This window comes from Cibotium barometz, chromosome 3, assembly GCF_041138505.1.
Source record: "Cibotium barometz isolate CiBa-2024 chromosome 3, ASM4113850v1, whole genome shotgun sequence".
NCBI classification, from domain to species: Eukaryota; Viridiplantae; Streptophyta; class Polypodiopsida; order Cyatheales; family Cibotiaceae; genus Cibotium; species Cibotium barometz.
In genome coordinates, this window is record NC_141048.1 from 39075386 (window position 1) to 39100641 (window position 25256).

Sequence of the window (25256 nt, forward strand, 5' to 3'; positions counted from 1 at the left end):
ATTGTCTGGGATTGGCCATTCAATAGATGTGAGAGTTGGTGTAGGTTCTGGAACTAATTTTCCAGTACCATTTGTGGGTGTTGAGATTCAAGCTCGATGTCAGTGTGAGCAATCTATGCTATGTGCTGGCATGTTAGGTAGGAACATGTGTGAGACATAAATGACCGCGTGTCCAGCTGGTCATAGTGTGTGGACATTAGCTAGGGTTAGATGTGTGTGGACACAACTCATAGTGTGTTGTGTGTATTATGGATTAGGGCTTTGTACATTGTGTGAGTAGGGAGATGGCTTCCCTCTTTGGTTAGGATTTGCAATATACATTAGGGTTTGCTCCTGTGTGTGTGTCTCCTCTCCCTCTGTCCTTACCTAGTAGGCCAAGCTCTCAGATTTGATGAAAATTGGTGTGCTCCAAGCTTCACAGCTCCAATGGCAAGCTTCACAGCTTTTCTTCATAGCTTCTTCTCCCTCTTCTCTCACTCACTCATAAACCCTAATAGAGAGCACCAGGCTTTAATACCATGAAAAACAGATAGAGGGAGAGGAGACACACATAGGAGCAAACCCAATGTATTATCAAACCCTAACCATAGAGGGAAGCCATCTCCCTTCTCACACAATGCATAAAGCCATAATCCATAATCTACAACACACTACTTGTGTTGTGTCCACACACAGCTAACCCTAGCTAATGTCCACACACTATGACCAGCTCAACGTGATCATTTATGTCTCACACATGTTACTACCTAACATGCCAGCACATAGTGCAACTGACACAACCTCACATCAAGCTTGAATCTCAACAATGACCACAACGAGTAGTGGGCGGGAAGAAGATCTTCAAAAAATGATGAAGAAAATGCACGAAAGAGGAGAGACGTGGTATTTATGTTCTAGCTGCCATCGGCACTAGCGGGGCAATCTTTATTGCATGTCCTTGCGCAAACGATTCGTGGAAGCTTTTTGAGAATTTCACAGCGTGAACTGTCATGAGGTAGGTCACGATGTGAAACAGCCTGAAACGGTTCACGATGTGAAATAGCCACGTTCCCTTATGCATGCAAATGTTGATACCTTATGGAGTCCTATATGCTCAAACATTCCAAGATCGCATGATATACATTTAGAGGAGTAGAATTGTACACACGAAATATATGAAAATGTTTCATGGTGTAAAATGCATACCCCTTTACCTTATACCCACTTGGAGTTATTGCTTGGATCTAGGTACTCTTTATCACCCTCCTTCTTTTTATTGCTATGAGAACCAAGTTTGTACTTGGGAGATTGTGGGTACATATGTGTTGTTGTATAGCCATTGTAGTTTTGAGTGAGGACTTTTGATTTTTCCTTCCATCTAGTGGAGGAGTACATCTACCGAATCCTAGTGAACCTGTTTTGTTTCATGTGCATGTGGGTGCACATTTGCATTACCTAGGTCCCCAACTTGGCTCACATTGATCTCTTTGGTGGGTGACATTGGAGGTGTTTCACTCCTTTGTTTACTTGGTTGATCAATTTTCTTCTTTCAAACAACCAATTTTGGTGATGCCTTCACACTTGATCTATATGGGCCTTGATTTTGCTTGTGCCTATGGCTCTCCACTATTTCTTTTGAGGTAAATGCCACATTGGATCTTGTGTTTGCTTTTGGCACCAATACTTTTGCATTTTCTTAATAGTAGCCATGTGTTGTTAGTAAGTCTTTTATTACCCACCTCTTTTGAATGCCAATTGGTGTTCGAGCGTGCTTGGGTTGCAGCTTTCTTTCCCTAGTTTGATCCCCTTGGCTCTTGCATTTAGCTTTTTTTCATTGCCCTAATACCCCCATGAGGTTTTGTCACTATCATAGTATCCTTGGGGTTGAATCTGGGATTTGGGAACCCACTGTTGTTTGACTAGGAGTTAGGAACAACCACTATTATCTATCTGGAGCCCGTTGTAGTATGACTGGATACATTCGCTGCTTTTTCTGTGGTCCTCTTGAAAGGCAATGTTGGGTTGAGGTGGAGGCTTGATCTGTTGATTCTTCTATTTTTCTTGGAATTGGAGGATCCAAGTCGCATGTAACTACCTACTTTTCCTTATACAAGGGAATCCATAATGGAGTGGTGATGGTGTCATTGCCATCGTTGAGTTGTATGGCACGTATTTTCCATTGGATGTGAAAGTTTGCTGGTGCGCAAATCTAAGAACGTCCAAGAATCATCTCCTCTTTCATGTTTCTTGCAGGCATAACAAATACCTTTAACCAAGGGATTATCTTTGATGGTGATGTTAACATTAAAAAATCCAATTGTTTGCATAACTTATAAATACACATTGTGAACCTGTGCACTGGTTGCTTCTAAGTGGGGTTTGTCTAGAGCTACCCATGTATCATTCATTGCAATGCTCTTTGTGTGGCTACCCTTTGTAGAGACATTTACACTGAGGTGTACTGGCTCAATATACAGGTCATCCTCTTTAAGCAAGGTGAGTGGAGCCATGTTTACATGTAGCATTCTCCATTGGAGTCTTTGTTTTGCTTTGGCTTCTCTTGCCTTGGCTTCCTCTTGAGCTTGATTGATTTTTTCCTTGACTAACTCTTTATTTTGTTTTAGAATATGCTCTTGTTCAAGAATTTCCTGGGTCAGGGGTCCATAATATTGTTTGAGCTTAATTCCATTGATATATCCCTCCATTTCTACCCCATGGATGGTTTCATATTCGTACTGACCCTTGAGGGGTGATTTCAGACACTCTACAAGGTCCGAACCTCTGTATTTCAATTTCTTTTTCTTGGTGCTTCCAACACCATACATGAGGACAAGGTCCCCCATTTGCAGTTCTTTGTGTTTTAGGTTATGTTCAAACCAATGTTTTCTCTGCAATTTCTTGACCATAATCCCATGTGATGTAATTAGCCGGGTTTCATCGAGTTTGTCTAAGTCAATTAGCCTCTCGACTAATGCATTTTATGTAAGCCTTTCTTGTACTGCAATATGCAGGCATAAAAATAAGAATTACATAGGCATTACCGCATCAATGCCATAAGCTAGACGAAAGGGAGTGTATCATGTTGCCACCTTATACGATATATGACATTCCCATAGTGTTGCAATGAGCTTGTGTTCCCAATCTGTTTGAGTGGCTTCTAAGATCTTGGTCAAGATAGTAGTTCTCTCAGGTTGGTCATTTGCCTGTGGATAATAAGGTGATGATTTTTGATGGATTACAAGGAATCCTGTGAGTAAATGTTCAATCACCTCATTGATGAAATGAAAACCTCGGTCACTACTAGTGATTCTAGTGGGCAACCAAATCTAGAAATGAACTTGGTCGTAGTTCGAGCATCAACGTTTTTAGAGGCCCTTGCCTCTACCCACTTGGTGAAATAATCCATGGCTATGATCACATAATGATCTTGGGATGGATGTGCTATTGGACTAATGGGTCCAAAAAAATCGATAACCTATTTCTCAAAGGGTTATCTCACAACGGAGGATTTTTTTTTTGTGAGCTTTTTTGCCGAGCTTTTTGGAGCCAATGAACAAGTAGTCCGAGCCTTGCAAAGGACCAAGAATTTACTATGAGCTTTGTAAAGGACCAAGAACTTACTTACATATAAATAACAAGCTTTGAAAGATCAACAATATAAATTTCAGTCTTTTAAAGATCTAGTCCATAAAAATATTAATTACAAAGTCTTTTGATCCACATCATACTTATTGATATAATTACATATATACATATATCTATCTAAATTCATGCACCTCATACATATACACATACAAAATATACATATACATACATACATGCAAGAGCTACCTACATACTAACATATATACATACATACTTTCTTACTTAAATATAAAAAACAATCCTTTAAAGATAAAAAATGTATATACCGATCTTCAAAGTTCCAAACCATGAAAATCTCGATTACAAAGTCTTTTGATCCACATCATACTTATTGATATAATTATATATATACATATATCTATCTAAATTCATACACCTCATACATATACATATACATATACATACATACATACAAGAGCTACCTATGCACTAACATATATACATACATTACATACATACTTTCTTACTTACTTAAATATAAAACACAATCTTTCAAAGATCAAAAATGTATATATCGATCTTTAAAGTTCCAACTATGACAATCTCGATTACAAAGTCTTTTGATCCACAAATTATAGCATTCTTCTACGTGTCATCCCAACCTATCCTCTAATGAGAAATCTCCCAGACATGCTTTGGCTACCTCCATGTCATTCTCTATCCCCATATAGAGCCTTTTTAACTCTTGGCATGCATGTCCCAAGCCTCCACATCCCGCAAAAAATCCAAGACACCATCTCCTTCACTTGCGAAGGTCTCCACTAGACACCTACAATGAAATGCAATCATAAACGTGCATCTAAGTATTTTGAAAAAGTAGCTATGAAAATGAACAGAATGAAAATTATCTCACCTAAAGAACATAGGAGATCTTTCTGCACCACCTCGAATGTAGCGCTCCAAGACCATCATGCGTTGGAATGGATGCTTCTTATTCTTCTCAAAAATGAAATTTCGTTGAGTGTTGAATAACTTATTTGAAACATTTTGCCTAGTCTCGCGATCAATAATAGGGACATGGCAATTTACTCGATAGAACATACTAAGCGCCAATGTATCCACCTACCATAACGAGAAAACATTATGTTTGGATATCCATACCACATAACATGTATACATAAAGGGAAATATTTGAGAGATTATGACTTACCCGTTCTCCATTCTCATACAAATAACTTGATTCCACATATGAACAAGCATTGTTCAATGCATGACCAATCCAACTTTCTTTCCCATGGAATATATTTTAGGAAGTTGATCCATTAGACTCAAACACACAAACCAACCCTCATCAGCCACACAAACAAACCAACAAAACTGAGTGTGGCACGTATCAATGATGAAGAAACTTGATTCCATGAGGGACACCTATCCATATCTACATCAACAACCTGTAAACCTGTAGGAAAGTCAACCCATACGAGGCGAGCCATTGTATCTGAGGGAGCACCTCTATGAGATAGAGCCTTGGGAATCTTCATCAAGAATTCTTCCACACTACTACATAAAAGATTTATGATGTTTGGTTTTGGTAAGTATAACTTGGAAAACTAATTATATGGTGAAATTATTTTTTTACCTATCTGAGCCCTCCGAAAGAGTGTGGATGTCTACCAGAAATATGTGTGAAGAACATCTCTCACTTGTAAGTAAACAAGAGAAAAAATGAGATGCATTTCGACAGTGCACACTTCTCAAAATAAATTTGCGATGGAAAGTACTCTTACTAGTCATGTCCATGATGTCACGTTGTCCTGACACCTCCCCCTCTTGAAGATGCTCTGTGAAAAGATGCAGGGGGGAAGAGAGCTTAAGCTCTTGCAAGCACACACACACACACTCACAAAACCCTAATAGAGAACACACAAGGTGAGAGGCTGAAAATCTTCTCCTTCTTCACTCAACACTCAACACCCCATATACAAGATAAGAGTACACATAATATGAAAGGTACTCAACCAATACATACACGGGTTCTCTATAGTGTGAACCCGACTAAATGAGCTGGCGCTATAACTATGCCATTCTCTAGAATGGCTGTCACATAGCCTGTCATCCCACTGGCCGCATATCACCCAAGATCTCACCAACCATTCCAGTGGTGTAAGTGTGGGGCCTATCCCCCAGGCGGGTCATCAGTGTCCACTGCCTCACTAGATGAGCTCGATATCTCAACACTCCCCCTCGAGCTCAACTCCATCTCATGTACACCAACAAGTGAAGCCCTGAATCTGCGGAGCTTCTCCGTACCGAATGCTTTGGTAAAGATGTCAGCTACCTGATCCTCTGTGCTCACATAAACAAGGTCAAGATCTCCTGCCAAGACCTTCTCTCTGACGAAGTGGTAGTGGACCTCTATGTGCTTCGTACGAGCATGAAAGACTGGGTTCCTGGCCAACTGTATACTGCTAATGTTGTCACAGAAAATGACAACTTGTCTATCCACTGATAGACCCAAATCTGCAAGTAGCTTTCTCAACCAAGCTACCTCACATGCTACCATAGCAGCTCCTCTGTACTCGACCTCTGTACTCGATAGAGCAACCGTAGTCTGCTTCTTGCTGCTCCAAGTCATAGCAGCACTCCCCAAAGAAAACATGAATCCACTGGTAGATCTTCTATCTGAGATACTACCACCAGCCCAATCAGCATCTGTGTACCCATGTACACATATCTCTGTCCCAGTCTCATAGAATAGTCCTCTGTACTCGACCTCTGTACTCGATAGAGCAACCGTAGGCTGCTTCTTGCTGCTCCAAGTCACAGCAGCACTCCCCAAAGAAAACATGAATCCACTGGTAGATCTTCTATCTGAGATACTACCACCAGCCCAATCAGCATCTGTGTACCCATGTACACATATCTCTGTCCCAGTCTCATAGAATAGTCCACAATGCAAAGTAGACCTCACATACCTCAGTATGCGTCTCACTGCATCCAAATGCGGTTTCCGTGGAACCTGCATAAACTGACTCACCAACCCAACAGCATAGCTCAAATCTGGTCTGGTGATCATCATGTAGATCAAACTTCCTACTATGCTCCTGTACATAGTAGGATCCTCCAAGATCTCTCCTGAATCTGCACTCAACTTACCATTCTGATCCAATGGCACAGAAATAAGCTTACAGCCTATCATACCATACTTGGACAACATGTCCAAGCCATACTGTCTCTGTAGTAATCCAATACCATGTGGTGACCTAATCACCTCAATGCCCAAGAAATATCTGAGCTCCCCCAGATCCTTCATCTCAAACTTCTGTCTTAGCAAGATCTTTACATCAAAGATCTCTGCATCATGGTCCCCCGTAATGATCAAGTCAAGCACAACTCCTCTATCACCATGTCTCACATACAGTGAGAAATCTGCATTGGCTACATGAAAGCCAATAGTGACAAGATATTCAGAAATCTTGTCAGACCATGCTCTTGGTGCTTGTTTTAAGCCATACAAGGCTTTCTTCAACCTGCAAACATGCTCGGGGTGACCCACATCCTCATATCCAGGTGGCTGCAACATATACACCTCTTCTTGCAAATCCCCATGCAAGAATACATTCTTTACATCCATCTGATGTAAAGACCATTGCTTTGACGCAACCACTGCTATCACAACTCTCACCGTTGCCATCTTGGCAACTGGGCTGAAAGTTTCCTCATAATCAATGCCCTATGTCTGCGCATATCCTTTGGCTACCAATCTAGCCTTGTACCTGTTTATGCTTCCATCACTGTTATGTTTAACTTTGTACACCCACTTGCATCCAATGGCTTTCTTGCCTTCAGGCAGTTGCACTTAATCCCAGGTTTCATTTCCATATAGTGCATCCATCTCCTCATCCATAGCTTTCTCCCAACACACATTTCCAACAACCTCATCAATGCATGTGGGCTCTACAACCTGCACAACCTTTGCCATATACGCACAGTGATGTGCCACATAACCATCATATGTAAATCTCTGCACAGGGTTCTTCACTCTCCCTGATCTTCGCAGCTTTTCATTCATGGCTTCTATAGCCTTCTTTACACCAGGTGTTCTCATAGCTGGGATCCCAAGCTCCTCATCAAGGCTTATATCTGAGCCACTAGACTCTCCATCAACATGAGAATGCCCTGCAGAAATGTTAGGCATACCAAGGGGCTCAACCACTTTCTCTTTTCCTTTACGTGATGTACTAATCACATTTGCAGGGCTGGTATTATGACGCAGCCTGCCACTCCATGGTCTATCAACAAACAGACCCACTAGATGAGGACTCTCCTGGTCCACTCAAAGACTGTGATTGCTGACCTGCATTCTGTGCAACCACACTTCCACTCACATCAACCCCAATAGCTTCTTTACCAGCAGCATACCAGCTGCTCATCTCATCAAAGACAACATCCCTGCTTACCCTCAACTCACGTGTAGCAGGGTTATAATACCTGTATCCCTTTTGCTCAAGGGAATATCCAATAAACACACATTTTTCAGCTTTCGGATCCAGCTTAGTTCTCAGCTCATCTGGCACATGCACATATGCAATGCATCCCAAAGACTTTCAGATGAGACAAATCTGGTTTTCTGCCAGTAAACCTCTCCTCTGGAGTTACATCATGTATGGCTGCAGTTGGAGTCCTGTTCATGATGTATACTGCTGTAGAAACAGCCTCAGCCCAATAGCAATGCGGCATATTCTTCTCTTCCATCAATGCTCTCGCAATCTCAGCAATGTGTCTGTTTTTTCGTTCAGCAACTCCATTTTGCTGCGGAGTGTATCTGCATGTAAACTGTCTCCGAATACCATTCTTCTTCAAAAATTCAGAGAACTCATTGGAGAAGTACTCTCCCCCTCCATCTGACCTTAGGCACTTTACATATTTCCCTGTTTGCTTTTCAACCAAAACTCTGAAATTCTGAAAGTGAGTGAATACCTCACTCTTCTCCTTCATGAAATATACCCACACTTTCCTTGTGTGGTCATCAATGAAAGTCACATAATACCTGCAGCCTCCCATAGATATGGTCTTCGTAGGACCCCATACATCTGAATGCACAACATCTAGTGCATTTCTGCTCACATATCTGTTACGTGGAAACACATGCTTTGTTTGCTTCACATATTTTCTGCATACCTTCCACTTTAAATTTTGGCAGCCCTGTCACAATTCCTTTTGTCTACATAGACTTCAATCTCTGCACATTTACATGTCCAATCCTTTTATGCCAAATGTCTGTGTCTGCAACAATTCCTGAACCATTTGCAAACATCGCAGCACTCATTTCAGGCATGTCTACATTCAACGTAAACATTCTGCCCACTCTGTTGCCTTTTGCAACCAACCTGCGCTTGTCTTTGAAATCTTCAACATAACACCCATCAGGGTTAAACCGACGAACTTGCAAACCCTGCTCAATCATCTGGCCAACTGAAACCAGATTCTTTGTTATGTTCGGTACATGAAGTACATCTGCAAGATACTTCACTTTGCCATCCTGCATAGACAATGGCACATCTCCAACGTGGGCAATTGGATGAGCAGTGTCATCCCCTGTTTCCACAAAACTTGGTCTTTTCGGGTTTTTCATCTCCTTGAACCACTCCCCATGACTCGTCATGTGGTTCGAAGCGCCTGAATCCACATACCATACATTATCTTTTTGTGCTACATCAACATTTTCAGACATGGCATTCACGACATGCTACATAACAAACAACCTTTCATTATCCTCATTATTTCTGCTTGAGGATGCATAGTTGTTTTGCTGCACTTTTCCATTTTGCATGTCAGCCTGCTTCTTATAACATTCTGCCTGCACATGTCCAGGCTTACCACAGTAATAGCAGTCACGTGCATCATTATATTGCCTTTGCCAATTTCCACGGCCTCTTTGACTCCCCCTGCCTCTAAATTTGCATCTTCCACCTGCGTGTTGTTGTTGTTGTTGTTGATTCTGGGACTGTTGTTGTTGCTGCTCTGCTCTGCTGGCCATAATTCTGATTACCTGTTCGGCCACCTCCTTGATCGCGTCCACGGCCTCCTCTACCTCGTCCTCTTCCTTAACTCGTGTAGAAGGCCTGTTGCTCTGAACTGTTTTTGCTTTGTGAAGACTGTTGGTCTTCACCCAAGTTCTTCTCTTCAATAATCAGCATAGACACCAAATCTGTAAATTTGAGAATGTTTTCCTGAGTCTGAATAGACGTCTTGAACGCCTTGTATTGTGGTCCGAGACCACGTAGACAGACCTCCACCTTATCATCATCATCTAAATACTGACACACCAATAGATGCAAGGGATTCCACAATACCCTTTATCTTCAATGCATAGTCATACAGACATGCTCTTTTTCTCCACAGTATGAAGTTCATTCTTCAACTGTATCTTGCGTGCCTTGGTATTTGTTTCATAAAGCTTTACCAAGGTGTCCCATGCCTCCTTGGGGGACTTGGCATCCTGAATATGCCCAATCATGGTGTCCTGTATACTAATGGATAGCCAATACATAACCTTCCTGGCTCCTTGGTTCCAGTCTTTAAACTCTTTCACATCTGCAGAAGCAGTCGGATTTATATCCGGTATCTCCGGTGCCTCTTCATGCTCACCCTCTATGTAGTCCCAATAGCCTTTTTCCATCAGGAAATTCGTCAACCTGAACCTCCAAGCATGGAAGTTATTCTTATCAAGCTTCTCAGTCACAATCTGAGTTATCCCATCATTTGACATCTTGCCAAACACACAATTTTACCAAAAACTGCACTCTGGTTTTTCCTACACAAACTGCTGTATTTTCTGCATGGCGGTACTGTAGTACTCTCAAATGTCACAACCAGTGACTTCAATGTGCATACATACACCCAATGGCAACTGTAGACCTCTTTGCAGCACCCACAGTGTCTGCACAATCAATCTGTCTTCCTGCAGTTCTTAAAACAGAGTTCTGCAGAGAATCGATGACTTACCCGCCGCAGTGCTCAAAATCGCCTGCTTTTCAAAAAACGGAGGTCCAGACGCGCCCCGCGCCCGAAACGCATTTTCGGCCCGTAAATCGTAGTCTGATAGGACTATATAGTTGCCCTATATCTTTACTCCCGCGAAGAAAGCTCCTCAATCAGAGACCGTTTGTCGGTGCCTCCCGTAGAGCTCCCGACAAGGGTGTAGTCACCAACACAATAGGGAAGAGTAGTTGAAGCTCTTACCCTCGTACCGCTTCCTGTGGTTCTCTTGCTTGCAGCTCAGCCCTTAGCACGAACCAAGGCTCTGATACCATGAAAAGATGCAGGAGGGGGGAAGAGAGCTTGAGCTCTTGCAAGCACACACACACACACTCACAAAACCCTAATAGAGAACACACAAGGTGAGAGGCTGAAAATCTTCTCCTTCTTCACTCAACACTCAACACCCCATATACAAGATAAGAGTACACATAATATGGAAGGTACACATAATACAAGATAAGAGTACACATAATATGGAAGGTACTCAACCAATACATACACGGGTTCTCTATAGTGTGAACCCGACTAAATGAGCTGGCACTATAACTATGCCAGTCTCTAGAATGGCTGTCACACAGCCTGTCATCCCACTGGCCGCATATCACCCAAGATCTCACCAACCATGCCAGTGGTGTAAGTGTGGGGCCTATCCCCCAGGCGGGTCATCAATGTCCACCGCCTCACTAGATGAGCTCGATATCTCAACACTCTGGAGGGTCTCTCTCTTGATCTTCATTTTGTGGGGTCTCCCTCTTGAACATCATGCATAATGTCAAGATGTCTCTTTGTTCGCCTCTCACGTTGCACTTGAGATGATGTAGATGTATGCTCTTGGTGTGATTGTGGCACTCGTGATAGTGGTGTGGATGGTTTTGGGGCCACGTGCGAGGATCCAACTACTGGAGACTGGGTCAAGTTTGTTGGCTGTGGGAAAGGTATGCTAGAGTCTTCTTGAGTTGGGGGCTCTCTTTCAAGCTCAGATTGGTAATTCTTAAATTCTTCAAGAAATAGATCAAGATAATTTAGTAAAAAGGTAGAAATCCCCAGACCTTTTTGTATATGTATATGTATGTAGGTTTATATGCATGTATATATATATGTATGTACATGTGTATATGTATGTATATACATATGTATATATATATATATATATATATATATATATATATATATATAGCATATGTATATGTATCTATGTATATGTATATGTATATATATATGTATGTGTATATGCATATGTATATATATATGTATATTTATATGTATATGTATGTAGGTATGTATCTATTTATATGTATATGTATGTAGGTATGTATATATCAAAACTTAACAACGTTTCTTTAACATCTGATATGCCAAACCTTAAATGTAACATGAACTATGTATGTACGTATGTATGTATGTATGTATAAATTTATAAAAAATTTGGACAGCATCTCCTTTGCATTTTCTAAAAAATCCCAAAATAAACTTCAAAACTTAACAATGTTTCTTTAAAATCTAACATGCCAAATCTTAAATGTAACATGAACTTTGTATGTATGTAGGAATTTAGTATATAATTTAGTGTATGTATGTAGGTATGTATTTATGTATGCATATGTATATGTACATATATGTTTACATATGTATTTGTATATGTATACATATGTATGTATATGTATCTAATATGTATATGCATATGGATAGTTTATATATATTTATATGTATGTATAGGTATGTATTTGTATAGGTAGGAAGGTTCACATATACATATACATATACATTTACATGCATATAATTCAGTAGAAAGCAAAAAAGTACCTTTTTCTAGGAGCTCCTTACTTGGAGGCACATGATTTAGAGGATAGTCCAACCACCAAGGACATCTCTTATATTCCCAATCAGAAACCCCTCTCTCAACCCATTCCTTCGGGTACATTGTTTCCGAGGAATTTAGATCTGTCCATTCTTTGATTGCTTCCGTCTCTTCGTCCATTAGACCTTGGCCAATGAGTAGCTGGACCCACCTACATATCCAAAATAAAACAAATAGCACTAAAATATTTTTTTAATGCGTATATGTATTTTTTGCAAAAATAGAATGGCATTAGAAGATATATACCTCTAGACAACCCTCTTTGCGGCATTCTCCACCTCAGGTTGCTTTTGGCCTTCCTTCACTTTTCCAATCTTTGCCTACACCTCATGGAAGACCCATGGTATGTGTTTTGATCACTCCTCTTTCACCCATTGCATAAATAGTGGGGTGTAGATAACATCATCATATACTAATAAACCCTCCAAAATAGAGTCCGCCTCCCCTATTAGCTCTTCCTAATACAACTCTTTCTTCATATGCAGCAACGTCTTTTTGTTATTCCCAAACATCTCCGAAATTACCTTGTCCTTCGCCCTCCCGATCATAAGCATTTGAAGCAATTCCGTCTTCCTATTTCAGCATCATACCAAAGCCATAAGAGATTAGATGTTAAGGTTAGTTTATGTTAAGGGAGGTTTATTGACATGCATCATACCAAAGCCATAAGAGATTAGATGTTAAGGTTAGTTTATGTTAAGGGAGGTTTATTGACATGTGACATACCTTTGAGTTGAAATCCAAGATACGACGACTGTGTAGAGATTTTCTTTGGTCAGAGCAACCAATCCCTTCTTAGACCAATCATAGTTATATACAAGTTGAAAGAATGCATCACCATTGGATGGGTTTTCAATTATGAACATCTTGTACACTCTATCTCGAAATGTTTGCTCTACAACATGTCTGGCTTTTTCACATTTTGTCTCATATTCTTGCAACCCCATGGCATGTCTATCTATGCATGATATAGCTTGCTTCACCGCATTTTCAAACGATGTCTACATATAATGAAAAGGACTCATTATCACTCACACGATTAAAAAACATTGATAATCCGGTTATTAATAAAAGATGGGAAATACAAACACTACCTTCCACACAAGCTGTGCCAAGATTGTAGCTAGAGCATTGTACCATTGCTCTCCACTTCGTCACTCCAAACTAAGCTCCATTAAAGCCCACCTCCTTACTGTTGAGAGGTAGCGATTGCGGTTGTGCAATGCTACATTGATATGGGTGATGAATGATGGGTGAATTGTGGAACACCTCGATTAAGAGGGGGTGTTGAGAGATATAATCGTGGTGTTGTGTGTATGTGGGAAAGCACCCTAGAGGTGCAAGATATTGTGTGTATGTGTGGGAAAGCACCCTAGAGGTGCAAGATATTATGGTGTATGTGTGTATGTGGGAAAGCACCCTAGAGGTGCAAGATATTGTGGTGAGATAGGAATGCCACATGTAATATTGCATGGTGTGTGAGAGTTGACCAAAAGAAGTGGAAAAGGAGTTGCCACATGGATGATGACATGTAAAGTGGGATAAGGCTAGAGAGCCTATATCATTGTATGGTTCATTGTGATATGCAATACAAGGGAATAGTGTTGAGTGTGCAATCTCCCTCTCTCTCTAGTCATGGAGTTTTTAGTGTGGTTTAATCCACCTTAATCTTATGCTTAATCTATGTCCTTCACCATGATCAATCCCATTTCTAGAATCTTAACATCGTATCAGAGCCAAATGGGCTCTTGGTCATGGGTGATTATTATGTATATTAGCTTGGTTTGTGAGTTTCTTTGATTAAGCATTATTTTTCAGCTTATTATGAAAAAAATTATGCACACTCATATTATGATTTAGATTTGCATTTGTGAGGATTTAAGAGGAGATTTGCAACAAGGAGGTTGCATAGAAGCTGCCCAAGAGAGTTGCAAATGGAGTTTTGCAACATGGAGAGCTTGCTCATCATCAAGGAAGCTGAAAATGGAGATTTCAGCATTATGAAGGCTATGGAGTCTTCATCATCATCTCAAGAGAAGCTGCCAAGAGAAGATATGCTGCTGATTATGCCTTGGTTTTGTGAAGTTTTGCCTCAAAGTTTTGTGTTTGAGCATGGAAAAATGCTCAATGTATAAGGGTTGCTTAATGGGATGGAAGAATCCCAAGGTTCTTTGCTTCCAAACAAAGAGTGTAAGAGGTGCAATGCTTGTCTAAGAAGGGACAAGCGGTTATGGGCTTGGAAGAAGTCCATGGTTGAGCACATTGGAAAGAGTGATGCTCATGTTTTTGCTCATAGAAGATGGGCAATGTTTGGTGGAAGCTTTTGGAGTTTTCACATTGGTTTGCACCTATGGTTTCAATTGAGAGACCATGTGAAGAAGCACCCTTGAAGTTTGTATGCAAGAAAAAGCATAGAGAGTGCAAGTTCATTTGGGAACTTGCAAGGCCATGTTGATGGCTATGGGAGAAACCTCAATGAGAGAGGTTTAGAAGAGGCAAAGAGATTGAAACAAGAAGGAGATGCATGTTAGAGCTCAAATTGGGGAGCTCTTGAAGGCCATTTGGATGGCTATGTGTGAAGCTCATGAAGAGGGTGTGTTGAGGTCAGGAAGAGTAATATCATGCAACAAAAAGAGGGTGCAACCAGGAACTTGATGTTGAAATCTTATACAAGGCTGTTTGAACCTCAAATTGGAGGTATGTGAGGGCAACGTATGCAGTAGAAGTAATGCTTCTAATGAGAAGCCAACAAGGGTACCAATTATAGAAGCTCATAAGGCAGCATAGATCGAGCAAGCATAGCTAAGTCCAAGGAGGGTACATAGCTTGAAGCTACGAAGGGCACAATGATGGTCATATTGATGACCAACAGGTTAAAGAAAGAAAGCTTGTGGGAGATGGATGCTCCAGCCATGGTGTTCACAAGGATAGAACAGACAAAAAAAAAACAAAAGCATGGAAGCTCAACAACTAAGGTGGAGCTCAAAGATGCTTTGGAGAAGCTATAAGAAACAGCGCAAGAAAGCAGTAGCAGCAAACCTCCAGCAGGCACTATCGCTTAGCTGAGTAGTAAAAAAAAAAGGCGACGACCTCTGGAGAAAATAGATGATAGCATAGAGAGGCTTGCATCAGCAAAGTAAAGCTCTGGATGGTGAGGGCAACGTATGCAGTAGAAGTAATGCTTCTAATGAGAAGCCAACAAGGGTACCAATTATAGAAGCTCATAAGGCAGCATAGATCGAGCAAGCATAGCTAAGTCCAAGGAGGGTACATAGCTTGAAGCTACGAAGGGCACAATGATGGTCATATTGATGACCAGCAGGTTAAAGAAAGAAATCTTGTGGGAGATGGATGCTCCAGCCATGGTGTTCACAAGGATAGAACAGACAAAAAAAAAAACAAAAGCATGGAAGCTCAACAACTAAGGTGGAGCTCAAAGATGCTTTGGAGAAGCTATAAGAAACAGCGCAAGAAAGCAGTAGCAGCAAACCTCCAGCAGGCACTATCGCTTAGCTGAGTAGTAAAAAAAAAAGGCGACGACCTCTGGAGAAAATAGATGATAGCATAGAGAGGCTTGCATCAGCAAAGTAAAGCTCTAGATATTGCGATGCACAGAGCCACAAGCAGCTAGAAGGCAGCATGAGATGAAGGGCTTGAAGCTCAGCAAGGCGGCAGAAGCAGTGCTGGTAGTAGGCCGCCATGGATGGTCGGCACCGCAGGTAGCTCACGAAGGTGAACACACATGGGGTCCGCATCTGAAAAAAACAAAAGCTAGCAAAGGTGAGGTCTGATAGACGAGAGCGCAATTAAGAGGAGAAGACTGGCAGCCTGGCAGGCATTCAATACAAAAGCTGGCAGCCGTGTGTGCAGATGTCAGAGTGGCAGAGCTGGCAGCATGCGTTAATTTGAAGAACTATTATTTAAAAAAAAAACTTAGCCATTATAAGGGCTTATTCACACACCTTCATTAGTTGAAACCTATGAAGAAGAATTGAAACATATTCACACACATTGAGGGTCCCTTGCCCAGTTGCGACCAAGGGATTTGTAATTTTATTTTTCACCCAAACATGATGATGGATAAATCATCCACGAGCATGCGTGCTCAAAACGAAAATTTTTATAATCATCCATGGTATGAGGGTCGACCTGCCCGAGCTCACCTAGAAGCTCAAAATGGTTGTTGTGATGTGTGCATGAGCGATGCACATGTGAGGTGCATGCGCATGGGTTGGTTTCCACCCGAACTTCTACGTTCAAATCGGACTCAGTGGTTCCGCTGTGAGCAAGTCGGCTCAAAATGAACTAGGTGTCTAAGATGGTAGACACGCGCACACATGTTTGGATGATGGACACTCCAATGTATCATTGAGGGGGAGTGTTGAGAGGTAGCGATTGCGGTTGTGCAATGCTACATTGATATGGGTGATGAATGATGGGTGAATTGTGGAACACCTCGATTAAGAGGGGGTGTTGAGAGATGTAATCGTGGTGTTGTGTGTATGTGGGAAAGCACCCTAGAGGTGCAAGATATTGTGTGTATGTGTGGGAAAGCACCCTAGAGGTGCAAGATATTGTGGTGTATGTGTGTATGTGGGAAAGCACCCTAGAGGTGCAAGATATTGTGGTGAGATAGGAATGCCACATGTAATATTGCATGGTGTGTGAGAGTTGACCAAAAGAAGTGGAAAAGGAGTTGCCACATGGATGATGACATGTAAAGTGGGATAAGGCTAGAGAGCCTATATCATTGTATGGTTCATTGTGATATGCAATACAAGGGAATAGTGTTGAGTGTGCAATCTCCCTCTCTCTCTAGTCATGGAGTTTTTAGTGTGGTTTAATCCACCTTAATTTTATGCTTAATCTATGTCCTTCACCATGATCAATCCCATTTCTAGAATCTTAACACTTACGTCTTCACCAACGTAGTCCAATATGGATGATTTGTCTGCCATTCCAAATCGTTGAAACATGAAGATCTCATGTGACAATGTGGGTGTACCATTGCTCTCCACTTCGTCGCTCCAAACTAAGCTCCATTAAAGCCCACCTCATTACATCTTAACCAAGGTAGTACAATATGGATGATTTGTCTGCCATTCCAAATCGTTGAAACATGAAGATCTCATGTGACAATGTTGGCGTAACACTAGTGCACACCAATCTCTTGTAAAGAGTCACAATGAGCCAAGAACTTCACAATGACTTCACAATGTCCATATAATTAAGTAGAGAGAGATCACTTACTCATTTTGAGATCACAAAGCCATTAGCAATGTAAGATTCCTCCCCCAACCCCCTTTTTGATGTCTAGTATATTCCCCTGTAATCAATTCCTTTTCTGAAATATAAGAGATCTTGTTTGTGGCTGTTTTAACCTAGAGAGAGAAAATATTCTAGAGAGAGAATATTCAGATTATGAATATTTATGGATAGAAAAATAACTCATCTTATTAAAATAAGTTCCCCTGAAACAGAAATTCAAAAAGAAATTTCCAATGTGCAATTGGAATTAATTGGAAATAGGTATAAAGAACCTTAGCCTAAGGATCTAGATTTTCAGAAATCTTTAGACTATGGTCCAATTAAGGTTCCTATGGGCCAATAGCATCAATCCATGTGTAGGGAGGAGATAAATCCAAATTGTAAAAAGAAGATACCCAAAAATGAGTAAATGCTCACATAAGATGAAGAGTTGAAAATGTACAAGGTTTATTAGTAAATAAACACATATGTAAGGAAGGGGAGTTCTTTAAAGGAGGTGCATATTTCACATAAGATGAAGAGTTGAAAATGTACAAGGTTTATTAGTAAATAAACACATATGTAAGGAAGGGGAGTTCTTTAAAGGAGGTGCATATTTCACATAAGATGAAGAGTTGAAAATGTACAAGGCTTATTAGTAAAAAAAAACTATGACACATATGTAAGGAAGAGGAGTTCTTTAAAGGAGGTGCATATTTCACATAAGATGAAGAGTTGAAAATGTACAAGGTTTATTAGTAAAAAACTATGAGCAATACAATTTTGACACATATGTAAGGAAGGGGAATTCTTTAAAGGAGGTGCATATTTCACATGCTTGAATGAATTTTAAACTCATAAAAATTGAGATAATTCATCTCTCCTCTCTCCTAATTCAAGTCTAGTTCCAAAAAGTTAGTTTAAGTGACCTAAAAATGGTCAAAAAGTGACCAAACTGACTTGGAAAATTCTAGAATCAGTTTGTTTGGTTAGGAGCTCAAATTTTCCTATAAATAGAAGCCTCCTCTTGTTGAAAAAAAACATAGTCTCTTATGCTTTGTTACTCTACTCCACCTAAGCCAAAATATATAGTCTCTTATGCTTTGTTACTCTACTCCACCTAAGCCAAAATATATAGTCTCTTATGCTTTGTTACTCTACTCCACCTAAGCCAAAATATATAGTCTCTTATGCTTTGTTACTCTACTCCACCTAAGCCAAAATATATAGTCTCTTATGCTTGTTACTCTACTCTACCTAAGCCAAATTAGATAGAGTCTTATGCTTTGTTACTCCACTCCACCTAAGTTAAAATATATAGAGTCTTATGCTTTGTTACTCTACTCCACCTAAGCCAAATTAGATAGTGTCTTATGCTATGTTACTCCACCTAAGCCAAGAACTGTGAATTCTTTAATAATTCACTAGTTTTTTGACACTTCTCTCTTTCTTCAATCCCCATTGGTGGCTCCATCAACATACTAAACCAATTGATTGGTTGGGGGCCTCTACCGTGAATAAAGAATCAAGCAAATCATAAGGTAAGTATATTGAATTTTAATCTTTTCTATGATTTCTCAATGATTCTCTCTTCTCAACCCCTCTCAAGCTTGAGAAGTTTAATTGGTATGGTTTTTTTTAAATGCTATTGAAGTTAATTGGTGAATAGTAGTGAAGAGTTACATAATTTAATAAATGCTATAGAAGTTAATTTCCACTTATATTTAAATTCTAATGGTTTTTATAATTTCTCTCTCTCACTCAAGAAATGGTCATACTCATGACCCATTCTCAATCCAAATGAAGCTTTTCATAAAGCTTTTCCTTAATCCAAGATTAAGCTATGCTTGAGGCCAAATTAATGGCTTTTGCTATGCTTTTAGTTTATGCACATTGATGATTCAATCCATTATGGATTGATGACCCAATTAGAGACCATTCTAATTGTTTTCTTAATGATCCAATTAGAGACCATTATTGGATTGATGATCCAATTAGAGACCATTCTAATTATTTCTTTAATAATGAGCTTTATCCCTTAGAAAAAAAATTGAGATTTATCAGTCATAGTAGCGGAGCTATGGCAAAATTTTTGTAGAAATTACGCATAAAATAAATTCATTCAAAGCATAAAAAGAGGACTTCCTACCATATTCTAGGAACTATCATCCTAGATTAATTAAAAGAATTTTATTATGCATGGAGATGTGGATGTTTGCATGTAGATGTAGATGTATAGATGTAGATGTGGATGTGGAGGTGGATGGATGCATGTAGATGTAGATGTATAGATGTGGATGTGGATGTATACATGTAGATGTAGATGTATAGATACGGATGTGGATGTGGAGGTGGATGTATACATGTAGATGTAGATGTATAGATGTAGATGTGGATGTGGAGGTAGGTGGATGCATGTAGATGTAGATGTATAGGTGTAGGTGAGAATGGAGATGTGGATGTATACATGTAGATGTAGATGTATAGATGTAGATGTGAATAGAGATGTGGATGTATACATGTAGATGTAGATGTATAGATGTAGATGTGGATGTGGAGGTGGGTGGATGCATGAAGATGTAGATGTATAGATGTAGATGAGAATGGAGATGTGGATGTATATATGTAGATGTAGATGTATAGATGTAGATGTGAATAGAGATGTGGATGTATACATGTAGATGTAGATGTATAGATGTAGATGGGAATGGAGATGTGGATGTATACATGTAGATGTAGATGTATAGATGTAGATGTGAATGGAGATGTGGATGTATGCATGTAGATGTAGGTGTATAGACGTAGATGTGGATGTAGAGGTGGATGTATGCATGTAGATGTAGATGTATAGATGTGGATGTGAATGTGGAGTGGATGTATGCATGTAGATGTAGATGTATGGAGGTGAATGGGAATGTGGATGTGGATGTATGCATAGGGATGTAGATGTATGCATGTAGATGTGAATGTATGCATATAGTTGTGGATGTATGGATGTGAATATACGATTGTGATGTGAGGGAATCTGAAGTGATGAGATGGAAATGATGTGATGGGATGAGTATACATATAAATGGAATATGGAATAAGTAATGTAGATTGAGGAGGGATAATGTGGAAAAATGAAAGTTAAAATAGAAATTGTATTGTAAACTATTTGTAAATGCTGTTTGTAAATGCTGTTTGTAAATGATTGTTTTATGTCAAGAATGCTGGGGGGAGCATTTTGACCGTCTTATGATTAAGGTCGTGATGAGAAAGTTGCAACTGCTGACGGGGAGTCAATGAAGGACGTCTCGCGTAGCAAGGTCGGCCGAGGTCTTGACCAGCCTCGGTGCGATTAAAATGGTGAGCTTCCGGTACGGTGGATGAGGGGCCAAGGAAGCGGCCTATGCGTGAAGCGCTAGGTTACCTGCGAAGGATCCTAGAGGGTGCTGACCATACGGTGCTCGGGCTCTGGGTCGCCTAGGATACCCATGCGTACGTCGAGGAAGATATTGGAACAGAGTTGGAGTTGTTTTCTGAAATCGAGCATGGATCTGGTTGATTGACCTTGCTGGTCTTCAATGGATGAGTCCATGGCTCCTTATATGGATCTGTTGGTTGATCTTGCTGATCTTCAACGAGAGTCCATCTTGTTAAGTGATTATATTGCCAAGTATTATGGGCTAGGAACTATCGAAACGGCTCCTGAGCGTTCTAGTTGCCAATGATGCCATAGATACTCTGATGAAGGAATGATGGGAAATTAAGAATCAATTGGATAAATTGGAAGATGGTGATCAATGATACTATGGTTTTATTAAAGGATTGTTTTAAACTGGTTGAATCTGGTTGAAAAAAAGGCAATTTCATATTGGGTGTGTGTGTGGTGTGACTAGTTTTATTTTGCATGAACATCCGGCTAGGGGGCCTTGGAACTCTTTTCCTTGGTACCCGGGACAAAACCTAACCAAATTTTTAATTGGATCCCATCACTACAGTGGTTGGGCGGTTGGCTAACCCATGGGATTGGATGGGGTTAGGCTGGACTGATGGATCCGTAAATCGAGACTCAAACTTTTGTTTTTACGATAGAAAAAAAAAATAAATCCCGGACAGAAACTGTTCTATGGATAGGAATCAATGGCTGTGCCTCTTGAATGGGGAAAAAAGCGTTGATCCCAATGATCCAAGTGCAAGTTTCTTCCTTGAACTGACTAAGTATCTTATAGATGTAATCGGATCATCTCGATCAGAAATGATCGTGACTACGTTAGAGTAAAAAGTTATCCTGGTGGAATCGCCCGTGCTTTCCGGTAAAGAAAGTTTTTCCGGATTCGGTTTTGGAACAACCGACGGATTAGTCTCTTATCCGGATATCCGTGGGCGAGGCCACGAGTGTGGGACCCCTGTCTCGCGCGAGAAGCGCTACTTCCGCTGCCAGTACCCCGAATCCGTTGCTCGGTGGGAACAGGGATCTTACAGTTGGTATCAGAGCAATTGGTTAATAAAGATCAACTGAGAAGACAAATATGTCAAAAATTTATCAAGAAACACAAAAAGGTTATAATTGTGTGATATAACTCATACAATTTGATATTCAAACTGAAATTCATAATTTGGTAATTGGTTCTTCAGATGGAAGTACCGCAATTATATAGAAACCCTGACTTGCTTGAGGCCTAGACATGATAGTATTTACCTTATAATTCCAAGGGCCGTGACTACCCGTATATACCGAGAGTATACTGCAGCTCTTTACTGACAGTATATACGAGTAAATCTAAGACTTGAAATTATAAGCGTTAATGCTATATAGATGATGATTTCGAATGTGATTGATATGATTTTTAATTCTGTTTGAGAATGAATGAATTGATTTGGATTCTGATTGAAAATGCTGATTGAAAAATGTTGATTTTTAAAAATTAGTTGAAATATAATGAAACCACAATGAGGGGGAATGGGACGAGTCCCTGTGATGATATTCATAACTAGAATGATGATAACGAATTCAGCAAATCACTATGAGATTAGTGGGTTGTGCTGTCAGATTGCTATTGTTAATACTTGACTGGTAGATCAAGTTAAGGGATGTCAAATTGAGAACTTGCTTGACTGAAATTTTCGTAGAGGAATGTTCGGAAGGAAACTTTTCGGTCTAATGGACCATTATCATGTTAAAGATATGAATGATATAATCTGAATGAATTGTTATTTAATGATGAGTTCTATATAAGGGATATTTATCCCAGTGTTCTGTTGGGTTGACCAGAATATAAGCAACCCCAGAATAAAAATTGGATCTTAAGAATAAGAGCTGTCCTCTACCTTGCGAGATGAGGACATCTCGCACTTTTTAAGTGGGGTAGGATGTAAGATTCCTCCCCAGCCTTTGAGGTATACAGGAGTAAGAATCTCCCTTTCTGATCTTATAATTATTCCCTCTCTAAAATAAAAGAAAGTTTTTGTTTAAAAAAAGGAAGACCCTTTCCCTAGAATACTCTCAGGAGTCCCATCTGTTTTAAGGATTTAGAACAATGAGTTTAGAAGTGAGAATCGGTGTTTTGGATACCAAGGTTTTGGTTTTCATTCGAGTACGGCCCAAAAGAAGTTCTTTATCTCTTGGGAGTATAAGAAGTTATCCCCCAGATATTGTGACCCTTATATCTGAATTCAATGAAAGTAGGTGACTTAGCCTACAAGTTTCTTTTATCTCCTCATCTCAAAAATTCTTAATGCCTTCTATAGAAAAATGTGTCAAACACAAATCATGGAAAGACGGTAAAACTTCAGTGACAAGTTACCGTTGGCTTCTAGGTTACGCTAGCTCCTTCCTTTATATAAGTCGCAACTTTTACTTGCCGCTCACAGTAATCTTACTCCCATCAATCTCCTTTCTTTCTTAATCTCCTTCATGGCTTGGCAACAAGAACTAGTTTTATCCATGATGATTTCTCACCTTCAAGACGCAAGAGAGTCTGTGAAGAAAGACTTTATAGAACAGTATGAGCGCTCACTTTTTTCTCACCTAGGAACTTCTGTAGCGCAAACCAAATGGCGGACCTATCAAAACATAACTAGGGTAACACCCTGGGGTCAGCAACACTTTCGTAACAATGTCCGCTTGGCCATGGTTATTGAAGCTTTGGGTTTGGGTCCCCGATACTACTGTGTCATGAGATCAAGGCATCTTGGGTTTTCTGAGCGGGTCTTCTTACTGGCGTGTTTTCTTCCTCATGAGAAGATATGCCTTTATCCCGTTTTTGGCTTGCCTCTCAGAGGTCCTTTTGTTAGATCACCTCATACCACTGAGATAGGTGCGGCAATAACCAGCAGAATCATTCCCATAGATGAGTTACCCTATACTTGTGCAGCTTGTGAGGACTGCTTTTGTGACCATATGATGGACGGGCTTATGGAAGTGTAAAGAGTTCTTCTATCTTTACTGTATAAGTCCCGTAAATGAATAAAGTTAAATCTTGTTCTTATTTTGAATCTTGCTCTCTTTAAGACTTTTCTTGGTGGTTAATCGTGATTAAAATTTTTCTCTAAGTCTCATATTCGTGCATCTTGCGAAATTATTCCAAGTTGCGAGATGAGGACATCTCGCGTTTTTTAAGTGGGGTAGAATGTAAGATTCCTCCCCCAACCCCCTTTTTGATGTCTAGTATATTCCCCTGTAATCAATTCCTTTTCTGAAATATAAGAGATCTTGTTTGTGGCTGTTTTAACCTAGAGAGAGAAAATATTCTAGAGAGAGAATATTCAGATTATGAATATTTATGGATAGAAAAATAACTCATCTTATTAAAATAAGTTCCCCTGAAACAGAAATTCAAAAAGAAATTTCCAATGTGCAATTGGAATTAATTGGAAATAGGTATAAAGAACCTTAGCCTAAGGATCTAGATTTTCAGAAATCTTTAGACTATGGTCCAATTAAGGTTCCTATGGGCCAATAGCATCAATCCATGTGTAGGGAGGAGATAAATCCAAATTGTAAAAAGAAGATACCCAAAAATGAGTAAATGCTCACATAAGATGAAGAGTTGAAAATGTACAAGGTTTATTAGTAAATAAACACATATGTAAGGAAGGGGAGTTCTTTAAAGGAGGTGCATATTTCACATAAGATGAAGAGTTGAAAATGTACAAGGTTTATTAGTAAATAAACACATATGTAAGGAAGGGGAGTTCTTTAAAGGAGGTGCATATTTCACATAAGATGAAGAGTTGAAAATGTACAAGGCTTATTAGTAAAAAAAAACTATGACACATATGTAAGGAAGAGGAGTTCTTTAAAGGAGGTGCATATTTCACATAAGATGAAGAGTTGAAAATGTACAAGGTTTATTAGTAAAAAACTATGAGCAATACAATTTTGACACATATGTAAGGAAGGGGAATTCTTTAAAGGAGGTGCATATTTCACATGCTTGAATGAATTTTAAACTCATAAAAATTGAGATAATTCATCTCTCCTCTCTCCTAATTCAAGTCTAGTTCCAAAAAGTTAGTTTAAGTGACCTAAAAATGGTCAAAAAGTGACCAAACTGAC